The 13,481-nt window shown below is 38.8% G+C and overlaps 1 protein-coding gene and 1 long non-coding RNA gene across 12 annotated transcripts in view; one reads left to right on the top strand and one right to left on the bottom strand.

Moving 5' to 3' along the window:
* Positions 1-13,481, bottom strand: part of NPAS3 (neuronal PAS domain protein 3) — an 859,804-nt gene that overhangs the window by 115,951 nt on the left and 730,372 nt on the right. The gene's annotated exons all lie outside the window — the stretch shown is intronic.
* Positions 1-13,481, top strand: part of LOC105728361 (uncharacterized) — a 102,190-nt gene that overhangs the window by 35,158 nt on the left and 53,551 nt on the right. The window lies entirely within an intron of this gene.

The following is a 13,481-nucleotide window of genomic DNA, read 5'->3' as shown; positions in this document are numbered from 1 at the left end:
TTTACAAAAGGACTCCATGTAGGGTGTATGCATGTATCTGTGGGTATGTCTGTGTGTCTGTGTATTTTCAGAAGCACATCTTTTGGGTACCATGATGTGTGTGGCATTTGGACTCTTTAAGTGCAGTAACTGGAGCATTGTGTCAGTGAAGCCCAAATTTAAGCCTTTCATGCATAGATGCCAATTTTCTATTACCTAACCCCTGGCCAGCCTTTCCATAAAGAATGAACTTGGTAATAAGAGAATGCTTAGTTCAACAGAATTTATAATACTACTAATTGAACACTGACTATGTGCTGTACTACTGTCTTAAGCATTTTATATGTATTAAAGTCATTATACTCTTGTAAGTTACGTTAATATATTAATTCATTTGATGATAAAAACAACAAGTGATCATTCCTACATTATTCTCCAATCTAGACCAGAGGGCTAAAGATTTAAAATGGAAAAACCGAGGCAAATATAAGTTAATTAACTTGCTCAAGGTCACATATGTAGTAAGTGACAGAGTCAGAAGGTGAATACACGAACATGAGCTGTCTGGTTCTAAGGCCTTACGTACCACATATTTGCAGCTGATACAGAACTAGCTTAAGAAGTATGTCCTAAAATGTGAGTCAGGATTGTCATCGTCATATACAGTTACTCTCAATTATTAGGGGAACCTGCAAGTTAACCAGACTTCAGATTTTAGAAGTCTATAATATAGGCAGTGCAATTTAACTGAATTCCTGCAAATCAGACAGAACAACCTAGTAACTGATTACCATCACTGCACTGCTCTGGGCAACCATAATCATATCTCTGCACCAAAATCTACTGGTGTATTGTTGCCACAGATGGAAAAACCAAAGACATTTGTGCTCTGCCTATGTGAATAAAGAATAGGTAGGACAGGGTGGAAAAGAGATGTGGGAGCCTTCAGATCAAAGCCCAGGACTGCACTAAAAACTGTGGAACTTGGAGTTGACAGGTCTTGTCTTAAAACTTTGTAGTTTGTTACTAGATTCATCTAGGGGCTCACTTTTAGGAGAGCTTGAAGGCCACCTTGAGGATTGATGAGAAACCTTTGGGAGATTTATCAAAGGAAATGGAAAATTTAACCTCTGAATGAGTGGCCCATCTGTGACTCTCCTTGCATTGGGTGGGTCTTGGAAGAAGAGATTGGCCTGGATGGGGGGAGTGACATCCAGCTAGTAGAAACTAGATCATGTGTAGTGCGTAATCATGTGTTTTGGGGTACTAGTAAGAGTTCCTCTTAAAAAAAGTTTCCCACAGTCAAACAAATTGGAAAAGGCTAGTTTCAAAAAATAGGTTTATTGATCTCACATGAATTTCACATTTTCACTAAGCTAACATTCAATTTCCAGCAAGAACATGGGCTGTCAGGTTTTTTTTTTCTTTGTTGTTTGACTCGAGAACCCTTTTTCTGGGCAAGGGTTAAAAAACTACCTATTGGGTACTATGCTCACTACCTAGGTGATGGGATCATTTGTACACCAAACCTCAGTGACATGCAGTTTACCCATGTAACCTGTACATGTACCCTCTGAACCTAAAATAAGAGTTTGAAAAAAAAAGTGCATCTTGCAGAGCAGTTATGAGGAGGAATATATTTTGGAAGTGCTGTCTTAGACTTTCCATCAGCTGTGCATTTTAGAAAGCAGAGAAGATCAAGTGGTTCATTACAAACTGATACACAGATTTACCTAGTGTGTATAAAATGGAGACCTCTATTAACTGAATCTTTCTACAGAATTTTTTTGACTCCTATTGGGAGGTGGTTTATGTGGCTACAGGTACTGGGAGAGCAGAGACATTTTTGGTAACTACCCCATCCTAGAATCTAGGACAAAGCCTGGCCCATGCATTTGCAATTAATGATTAAATGAGTAAAGAATAAATGAATGAATGACTATTTTGTATATTGAAAGTATAGACATGCAACTATGTTTTTACATATGAAATGTAAAATTTCCCATTATGTGAAATGGGAAATAGTTTCCTAATATTGGTAATTTTAAATTTGCTTGTATGTTATCAACTAAGTTTCTACCTAATTTTGACTAATAGCAATTTGGGCTATCAATTGATACTTTTGATTCCCCTCTAACATCAACCCCTGCTGTGTTTAATAAAGAGATGGCTGGACACAGGAGAGTAAGTAGAATTTTAATTCTTTATGTGTTGCCATCAATGTCATGAATGTTCTAATTAGTGTTTTTATTTGGAGAGGATACCCTCTGACAAAGGAGAGGCACTATCAGACTGATGTTTTACCAAAAACATACAATATACTTGAATAAAATGTAAAGAAACAGCTTTGAACTCTAAGCATATTTACATATTAATAGTTCATGATCAATAGCATATGAAATTTTCAGATTTTTTTCAGATTTTATTACCAGTTGATTAAAGTGACAGTGGACAGAAGGCATCATCAATTTCAATCATGTGTGAAAGCTTAAGACCTCCATAGTTTCTAGAGTGTTAATCATTGGCTCCTGGTCCTAAAGACTGACCACAGGCATATTTCTGCTTTTTCTAAGTGTTATCTTAATTCCAAATCATCATTTCTTTCTTTGCAAAGCCTCTCAAAAACGTTTCTTCTCAAGGTCTACTCACTGATTTTTGGATTATAGAAACTGTCTCTTAAATGACTTTTTTTTTTGTTTCTAGTCTTCTCTGTTCAACCCATCCTGTACATTCTTATGAAAATAAATGAGCCAGTATCAAGTCCAGTGACATAAGTTTCCCACGGTATAAGGAAGACTACCCAAATATAGCTGCCGGGGAAGGATGGTGAGCATTCTCAGCTGGTGGTCTCAGGCAGGGCTTGGACAGCTGTTTTAGATGGGCTACTGAGAAGCACACTGAAGGAAGGGTTAAGTATGGAGACCCTGGTGCCAGCCTGCTTGGGTTCAAATTCTAGACTCTTCACCTATTGTCTCTATGACTTGTAAAATTTAAAAAAATCTGTTCTTTTCTTAGACCCTTCATCTGTAAAATGGGAAAAATAATGATACCATCTTTGATAGTGTTTTGTGAGCAGTAAATGAGCTGATGCATATCATGGGCTTAGCAAAGTGCCTGACATATGGCGAGTAGTGAATGACTAATAGCAATTGCATTGCCTAACAGATTCAGGAATTCTTGGGTACTTGTAAAATATGATCCTCAAGCAAGGATCCTTCTGAACGTTTTTTGTATTTATAAGAAATAATGTTGTAATTAGGTCACTGCTGTCTTCAGTGAGTCATACTCAGAACTTACCACACGAATCCTAGATTCTTCACCCTGGCACCCCAGCTCCTCCCTGATCTGGGCGCATTCTAGATAAGCAGGCACCGCACCGTTGCTTCAGTGAGGAAGATGGGGCTCCTTCCTGCCTCCCAAATGCAGCACACTCACTCGCGCTGTGGTACTGGGATGAGTCTCCTAGGAGATCATCTCTACCTTTTTGCTCTTAGGTTGGTTTTCGTGTAGCCCAGGTAGGTCATCCCTCCTCAGCAAGGCCAGCCTGCAGTCAGTGAGCTGATCCCTGATTTCTTTACCATATTTATGCCACAATTGAGGACAGCAGCACTATCCCCTTTCTTCTCTAGTTGTTGACTGTGTATAAATCTTCTATGGATAATGATCCATTTCCTAATGGAAGGTGTCCTATCTACCTCTCCTGTTCTCTATAAGCACCTAGCAAAGTGCTTACAATAAAAACATGGCCTGAGTTCAAACTCTGGGTCCAGTGTCTGCTCTGGTGTGGGGGCAAGTTCTTGACCATCTCTAACCCTGGTTTGGGTCATTTCGAAAAATAAATTACTCATAAATGCCCACTTCTGTAATTGGAACATATACGTAAAAGATAATGAAAACTAGTAATATGTCATTAATGGTATCAGAATGTTTGCAACAAGTTATACCTTGAGTAGACAAAGCTAAAATCATCAGTACCGTTTTCCAAAGTTAGAATTTCCTGAATTTCACTTAGAGAAATCTGCCCCGTATAAACGGAAGGGAGGCTGGGGTACTTCTCACTCAGGGCACTCCTACAGAGCCAGAAAAAGCAACAGGCAGAGGGACTAGTGTTTCTGTGAACCTATCATGCAGCAGGTGCAGTGTTAGGCTATTTTTAGGCTAATTAAACAAATGAACAAAACAAACAAACCCTTGATAATGTCCATCAGTCCCTGATAATCATGGTCTTGACATGTTTGGGCACGTCAAAGCAATGTGTTCCCAAAGAAGAGATATTTATGGGCTATTAATTTTGGGGTGGGAGTTTTAAGCCTGATATAGCTCTGCCAAGACAGCTAGCAGCTGCGATGTGTGCTATGATGCTATCTTCCTTACGTACCATGGTGTCCTGATCCTCATCACCACACTCCCACACTGTGGTACTCATCTGTCCCCCTCATGTGATGGTCAGCTCCTGGGAGGTGGGGAGCCTCGTCATTGTTTCCTGGCTGTTTTGTACAGCTGACACATGGTGGACATTCAATCAATGGTTGTTGAATAATCTACAGAATCCCTGTTAGCAAGTGGGCCTGAATCTTGAATGAAAATTTGTTGTAGTTAATAACAACTAGAGAAAAGACACAAGTTCTTCCCTCAAGCTAATTCTGTCAACTAATAGAAGATGGGCAGTATTTCCCATGGGTCCCAAGAAATCATGATTGTGTTTCATGAGCAGATCCCTCCAGGGGGATATGTCCACCTCCTGATGGACACCATTGCTCTGCTCTTTTTCATCTCACACCTGCCTTGGAAGACTGGCTCTGAAAGGAAGAGCCTAGTGAAACTGCATGGAATCTGGCCCAGTGTTGGCCGACACAGTGCAGAGGCCAAGTGTACACGGGTGATGTTGGCTGTGCTCCTGGCTGGGGAGGCATATGGCTGATGCAGACCAAGGGACTTAGGGTTGAACTGTGCTTATAATGTATTCAGATGCTACTTACTGTTCACTGTAGTATGAGTTTAAATGCAAGAATGAGAGCAAAGAGGCTGGGTGTGGTGGCTTATGCCTATAATCCTAGCACTTTGGGATGCCAAGGCAGGCAGATCATCTAAGGTCAGGAGTTCAAGACCAGCCTGGCCACCATGGTGAAATTCCATCTCTAATTAGCCATGCATGGTGGCGTATGCCTGTAATCCCAGCTACTCAGGAGGCTGAGGTGGGAGAATCGCTTAATCCCAGGAGGCAGACGTTGCAGTGAGCCTAGATCGCATCACTGTACTCCAGCCTGGGTGACAGAGTGAGACTCCATCTCAAAAAAAAAAAAAAAAAAAAAAAAAAAAGAATGAGGGCAATGAAAAGCATTAGATAGATTATTTCAGTTCTAAGTAAGAGACTATGTTAAAAAAAAATAGCACAATGAAATATGTGCATAAGAGGATAGTTAGGTTTCTCTCTGAACTTCAGAATCCCCTTGGAGAAAATTCCTCTGGTTCAGTTCCTACTAGGGACCTATCTTCTTTCTCGATCTAGTTCCTAGGCTTCCCACCTGCTGCAACCCTAATGTTGTACCCTTTCCTCTAATCTTGGCCAGGAAACTAACCTGTGAAGCTTGGGGCAAGCCACTTAGAATCTCCACCACTTTTTCCCCCAGCTGTAAGACAAGGATAACACACTGACCTGCCTCAGAGGGATGTGGTGTGAATTAACTCCTGTAATTAGTGGTTTCTGTGCTCTGCATACACCAAGAGGATATGAATGCCAACCATTATCACAGTAGCCTGGGTAAGCACTGTTGCTAAAGCTATACTTGGGAATAACTGTTGGCAAAGAGCTGACAACTGGAAGTTGCAAACTTTACACAGAAGCAATATTTCCAGTATTTTCCCCAAGCAATCATGAGTAAATTGCTCACTAGGGGTGGAAATGGTTTCCAGCCAGTTCTGCCTCTTCTGATCTGTGCACCCTGCAAAGCTCAGTCAATGCCAGGTAACTGATCCTTCGTAAGTCTGCTGTTCAGTGCAGATGAAGAATTCAGAATGGTATAATTTGGACAGGGATGAAATTTCTGTTCAGTGGTATGTATTAAAAGCAAATACCTTGTACTTTGTTCAAGGCAAGAGCTATAGAAATAGAATTTATAATTTTAATTATCCAATGACAAAGACAGCCACCTTTTTTTTTTTTTTTTGAAATGAGGAAAAACAGGTCATCATTAACAGCTTGTCTTGGGTTTCATTTTAGAAACTTGAAAAATATATCCCTATCACTATAGGCAAAAAGAAGTCAAAATCATGACCTAGAAAGCTATATGAAAAAACTGTTAAAAATATTGGGCTTTAAATATTGATTTCCTAAACGTCCAATAGATTTGAAAAAAGAATGCTATATATAAACTGAGTGAATCTATTGTATGTTTTGATAAGAGGCCTGTGCTTCTATTATCGAACAAAACATTTTCTACCCTGTAAATATCATTGTATTAATTTATATAAAAGCTGTATTTTTTTTTCTGAGTTGTAACCACTGTGATTTAAATTTTGAAAGAGAAAGTTAGTTTCAGAATGGCATGCAGAACTGTGCCGAGATTCAACATCTTTCCTGGGAACAAAAGGGAGGCTGCCCTTCTGTAGCTAGTTGCGTCATCAACACTGATTTCCATGGGTCAAGGAATTAGGTCCCAAAGGATGCCTGGGATTGCAGCTCTGCCTTCTGGGAGCTGGCCTGGAAGAATTGAGCTCAGGTTTTGGTCCAGGAGAGCCTGGTAGGAAGGAGAGATTTTACTTTTTCTTTAGCTCCATCAGGCAAAATTCTAGTACAGGTTGCTTTGCAAATGTTCTCATTGTACACAAAAGCACACCAAAGTGTGAACACACACAAATTAAGGTGCTAAGTGTGCCTAGGCCTTGCATATCAGAAAAAAGCAATGGAGAATATTTTCCCCTCTGTGGCAGTTCCAGGGGATCTTGTTTTGCTTAGCTGGGGATAAAGGTGACATTTAAAAATAGCTACTTTGCTCATGAAAAAATGGTACTGCATCAAGGTAGCTTTTTTGAGGCAAAAGAATAATTCATTCTAAGTTTGGCAAGCCAGTCCTTGTGAGAGCACTGGCTCGCTTTTTGAGTGCACCCATCATCTTCATCTCAGGATTGGCAAGAAGGTAACTTCTTTTTTTTTTTTTTTTGAGACGGAGTTTCGCTCTTGATACTCAGGCTGGAGCGCAATGGCGCGATCTCGGCTCACCGCAATCTCCGCCTCCTGGGTTCAGGCAATTCTCCTGCCTCAGCCTCCTGAGTAGCTGGGATTACAGGCACGCGCCACCGTGCCCAGCTAATTTTTTGTATTAGTAGAGACGGGGTTTCACCATGTTGACCAAGATGGTCTCGATCTCTTGACCTCGTGATCCACCCGCCTCGGCCTCCCAAAGTGCTGGGATTACAGGCTTGAGCCACCGCGCCCGGCCAGAAGGTAACTTCTTAATGATGACATAGTGAAGAAACATAGATAATTTTGGATAAAAGCTGTGTTTATGCCTAAATGATGATCTCTTTGGGTTACACAAAAAGATGAGTAGTGAGCCCGCTTTCTGACTATTAGATTTGCCACATATGGCACACCTGCGTATTAACAGAAGTCAGACCGATTTGGGAGAATCATCCAGATCAGCTACAGCCCCAGTAGGGATGCATTTTAAATCAATCCATCAGAGATCGCTGTGGTACTTTATCTGATGGATTTATCTTTGCCTATAGTATATGAATATGGAAAGAAATTAAATATGTGTTTACAGTTTGATAAACATTCATCATAAATTATACATTTTAATTTCATTTATTAGTTGGGGACTATGGAAAACAGGAATTTCATTGCATACAAACTGCCATTCAGATTGAAGGATTAGCAATTTCCTGAAAAGGTACACTAATTGTCAGAACAAATTCCATTTCTATCTTAAGTTAGTCACTACACTGTATTCAGAATTTTGGAAGGGCAAAAGTAGCATACTACTCAGCCTGCTGACTACACTCTCTGTTGTTTACCCTTCCAATGGAGCCAACTCTGTCATCAAGGATAAATCTAGTGTGAATGAACTTTCTATCATTTGACACTTTGTATGAATGCTGTACTCCCCATGTGAATTTTGAGCCCTATTTATGTATAAAATAACTTAACCCAATCTTTTAGTATTAGCATGCTGGGCAGTCGCCATGATATTATCTCACCATAAAATGACTCCAAAAATCTCACTTATTAATGGGATTAATGGTGATAACATAATTCCAGAAAGTTGCTACTCTACATGTAGAAATATATTGGCAATAAAAATCAGTCACTGTATGTCTTTCCCCAGTAGGGGATCTCTCACTTTTCCCTGATTTTTAAAGGCTTCAGATCAATAACTGGAGTGACATTATTAACAGCTCCCTCAACACCTTGGCCAGCGCTAATATTAAATCCATTACACCTTCTGTTTGACATTTGCAGTACAGCAGAAAGTGCTGTAGATACAGTCACATTGTCTGGGGACCGGGGTTGGATGTGGGGTTAGTAAGATGGTTTCCTTTGCCTAACTTCTAAATTCAGTTCAATGATAGAAATCTTGACCCAATACAAAAAAAAAAAAAAAAAAACCTCCATAACCATATACTAGAAGGTAAATAATTCACCTATAGAAGTGTATCTCATATCCAGTTATTTTTATACAAAATATTGATCTGATCCTCAGAAAAAATTTTACATTTGTTAGGTTATTCCTAGACATTTGTTGGTCTAATTATATCACTTATTGTGAAAATCATCTAATAAAGTCAGAGGAATTGAGCTCCTGTTTCTGTAGAATTAGGAGGAGATACACGTTTACCACGGCATAGAGGCATAAATTGGAAATGAAGATTATTTCCATTCAGGCAAGTACTCTACTGTTTCCATTTTGCTTGCCTTGAAAATGTTCAGAACATAGTGTAGGTATAATAGCATAAAGATCATACTACTATAATGATGATCCTAACTCGACAAAACATGATAACCCGTATTTTTGACAACCAGTAGGTTAGCCATGCAGCTGTCTTATTCATCATCCAAAGTACTGCCTCATGCATTTGGCTAAATTGCCAAATGTACCAAATCCTGGTACAGTATTGATTTTCCCCCTCTGTGAGCTCTCACCCAATCAAGCCACAAGAACCCCTTTCCCTGGCTGAGTTCCGTCTGAAGCAGGATCCAGGTATGTTCTTCCTGACAGGGTTCCTATAGTGGAAACTGATCACTAGCTGGTGAGAAACAAACCACTGGAGACAGAAAGAATTTTATCTTAGAGAAACATGAAAATGAAAAAGCTAGTTATCAGAAACATACACATTACAATCTTATTTTAAAAAGAAAAAACTCGACCAAACACACTACAAATGTATATACATACACAGGAACAGAAACAAAACCTAGGAGGGTATGTAGTGGGTAGATATGAACAATGGTTATTTCTAACTAGTGGGATGGTGGTAGTGTTTACTCCTTTTTCTCTGTATTCTCTGAATTTTTCACAATGGGCCTGACTTAATTTTATACTTGGAAAAAATAAAGCTGTTTAAATAAGAAGGAAGAAGGAGTAAAATACAACAATTTTACAGTCTAATACAGGGAATATTACCCTTTGCCTTCAACATGGGGAAAGTTTTAAAGTTCCTCCAGGATTTCTTAAGAGAGCTGCTTTTCTGTTTACTAAGCATTTAAAAGGCATGGCACTGAAATTTATTAAAAAGATGAGGATAGAACTCATAATCCCAAGATTGCAGAATCATTAAGAGTAATAATGAAAAGGCACAAGCAGGTCTGCAAAAAGAAAATCCTCCAAATGCCATTGTCAGAGGTTCTGTGCTCTTCATACTACAGAAGCCTACAGGACAGCAAAGAGCAGAGTCTCTTCCAAAATGTTCCAATCAACCCCTAAATAGGCACTCTAGAACTTGGTAACGTTTTAAACAAGGCCACCTCATTTATCTTTTGCCTGACTTTAGATTTCTCTGAGATAATACATTGACTAGACTGTTAATAAATGTGCATACATATAAAATATTTATTTGGGTTTTCTGTACAATCAACGCATCTTTTTTTCTCCTCCGTTATCCTGAGCCTAAGTCAGGACAAGACAATCTCAGGGCTGGCAGTTCAAAGAAAAAGAATTCCTATCATGGCACAGTATCACTGCCCCTCAGGCTGCTTTAGTCACTTATTTCCTTCTATTATAATGCCAAATGTTATTTGTATTTCAGTCATTTAGTAATGCTACGCTGAACACATCAGGGCTTCTGAAAAATTCCATACCTACTAGTCCTTTCATTTTCATAATAACCATATATTGATATTCCTTTTCCAACTACATTACACCACTATTTAAAAAAGAATCTGCATTTTATCAGAGTTTAAGAGATTATGATTCAGTGAACAACAGTCTTCAAAAATGTTCCTTCATGTTATTAAGAATTAGGAAATCTTGTTAAAATTCTTTCAGCTTTTAAGAAACATAAGCAGCTTTGTGATGTAGTGCCTGACATGAACTTTTTAAGTAATTCCCTTGGAGCAATCATCTGCATTAGTGAAGATATTTCGTTCAAGGTAGCACCCTACACTGCTTTTTAGTATTTGAGCAGTCAATCTAACTGCTTTTTTAAGGCAAAGATGGAAAACAACCAACACTGCAGACTTTTAAGCCTAAGGTAGCTTAATGTTCTCGACTGGTGAGAGTCACATTCACCATCAAGGAAGAGAGCTTTTTCTTATGCAAGTGTAGCTAATGAGCCCAAGTTTTTAAGTGATGTGGAAGGCAGAGTTTTCAACCTCACTAGCAAGGGTGGCTAAAGGAATGCTGGTGAAGGCAGGGGAAGGAAACCTAAGTAAATTTATAGTATCTTTCAATCTTATTTCAAAGTTAAGTGATAAAGTAACTTTAAAGGAGAGTGGTAACAGTTGAAGGAGATACGTATTCTCCTATAATCAATAATCTTAAGAACTGTGTTCTGCTAGTGTACCTAGGGTTATTTTATGCAAGCTAGGGCTTCATAGAAGGCATGGGATTTATGACAGTTCTTATATTGACATATTTATTTGGATTTGGTGTTGTATTTAGATTCCTGCCTAGGATACTCTAGCAGAGCTGGTTTACAGGTTGTGGATTTTTTTTCTCCCAAAGTCTCACTGTCAACATGCATTTGGGGAGACATCAAGCTCAGTATGAATTGACAGGGTGATCTGGCTTCCAAGAAGGCCAAATTTAACCTTAGGCTGCATTAAGAGAAGAACAGTAGCCTATCCTTAGCCTATCCTGAGAAAGGTGACAGTTCCTCTGCTTTGCACCGATCAGAATAAATCTAGAGGGCTGTGCTCACTTCTCTTGATCATATTTTTAGAGGTTTACCTACAAACCGAAGCACAGCCAGGGCAGGATGACTAGGATGGTGAGGCTTTTAGAAACACGCCATTGAATAAGGATTGTGGAATTACCGCTGTTTGACCTGGAAAGGAGAAGGGAGGATCTGATGTATTTGACTTCACATATATGAGAGGCAATGATAGGGAAGAAGGAATAACTCAGAAATATGATCCCTGAGGGCAGACTGGCAAGTTGCAGCAAAGTAGATTTGGGCTCCATATCAGGAATAACTACCCATTAGAGCTACTCAACAAGGGAGTGGGCATCCTTGCAAGTTCATGAGCTTCCTATCGGGGCAGGATTTAGCAGAGACTGGAAAGGTTGCCTGCTGGTTTTGCTGTAGAAAGTTGGCTGCATATATTGGAGGTTGAATAAAAGGATCATGAAGATCCTTTCAAACTTGAAAGTTTGTGATTCAAGGAAACAAGCTTTCCCAAGATCTTCCCTCATACAAAGGCTTAGAAACTTAAATTATTTCACTCTGCGTGTTTGAGTCATGAGGAAGAGGTTCTCCAATCCAACTTTAGGATGAAAGAGTAGAAAACCATTTTCATGTGCTGTTTCTCAAATATGCGAAGGTATGAACATTCTGTTGACTAAGAAACACTTCCAATGATCTCACTGACATATCTGCTCAGTAAAGTCAGTGAGTTATGGTATAAGAATGTATCACTTCCTCACCTGAACAAAAGTATTTTCATGTTTAAAGGGTAAAGAATAGTCTTAAAATATTCTCTTTTCTCGTGTGGGGCTCACTGGAGAAGGATGATCACCAAAGCTAAAATAATGAATGCCCTAGAAACTAGAGTTAACTTCAGTGAGGAAACATAACATGGATTGGTTCTGAAAACACTTCCAAAAGAGTCAATTTTTTTTCCTTCAGTGTGTGAAAACATATTATGATTACTTGTAGGGAGGCCAAATTATTTTCTTGGAAATATGCTGAATTATTTTAGTGTTAATCTTACCATAGGTTTTCCTATTTTTCTTGCTAATAAAATGCTTTTGTATTACGAATCTGTTTTAAAACAACGGATCAAGTAAAGTACAAGCATCTTTGAAGAGTGAAAAAATAATTTTCCAAGTAAGCAAATAAAACTTTGCACTTCAAATCAGGCCTTGATTCATTAAAAAATCTTAAACTTCTCATGAGAAAAATTAACATTTAAACCACTGCTGCTTGGCCAAGCACTCCACCACACAAGAATATGAAATATCTCCTCTAAAAAAGTACAAAAAGGACAAAACCACAAATGTGGAACTTCAATTAATTTAAAGCCCCAATCAGCAAAGAATAAATCCTTCGCAGATCTAATTACCAGCGCTCTCGGAAGACCCAGGCCGACCAGCCAATCTTCCCCGTGTTTGAACAGCTTGATGAACTAGGGGACTGATGGATATCAAGTCATTTTGTTTAATTTATAAATGGATTTTCCCCTAATACTTAAATTATCATCAGTACAACACAATGAAAATGGGAACATTCTGAATGCAAAGTCTATAAGAGTCCTGGAAGGAATCCCAATGAGGAATGTCACCTCTGTTCATTCCTCTATACAATTGATCTAATTAAATACTGAGGGTAGAAAGGCAGTTTAAAATGTAGCCATTTCTGTTTTCTTTTTAGCCTTAATTTATCTGTTCACATCTTTCAAGTACCTTCTGACGTTTAAAAAAAAATAAAGAAACCAAGATTTCTGCAAGTCCCTAATACTTTTAATTCTCTACAAGCTAATATTTGGAATGCCTCTGCCATAGATTTTGCTGAATAATAAATAAATGCATCAGATTTAGCCATGGTAACAATAAAATGAAGAGGGTGTTCCAAATCGGAAGCTTTTCCCTCTAGTAATTTGAAAGAGAAACTGAAGGAACGAGTACCTTCTGTATGTATTGTTCAACTGAAATTAGATCTCTGGATTATACTTATTAAAATGTCTCCTTATTTTCAAATCTCTTCCTTATTTAATTACTGCATGGGACTGAAAGCTGCATGGAATTGTTAAATACCCTTAGACCTATTTATAGTCTCTTCACATGGGTAACTTGAGCACACTCGTTTGGCAAAGGTCCTGCCCACCAACCCACACATTGGGTTTG

Source organism: Aotus nancymaae, unplaced genomic scaffold (genome assembly GCF_030222135.1).
Source record: "Aotus nancymaae isolate 86718 unplaced genomic scaffold, 86718_ANA_hifiasm-v0.15.2.pri h1tg000062l, whole genome shotgun sequence".
Classification (NCBI taxonomy): Eukaryota; Metazoa; Chordata; class Mammalia; order Primates; family Aotidae; genus Aotus; species Aotus nancymaae.
This window is presented reverse-complemented; position numbering and strand designations above follow the sequence as displayed.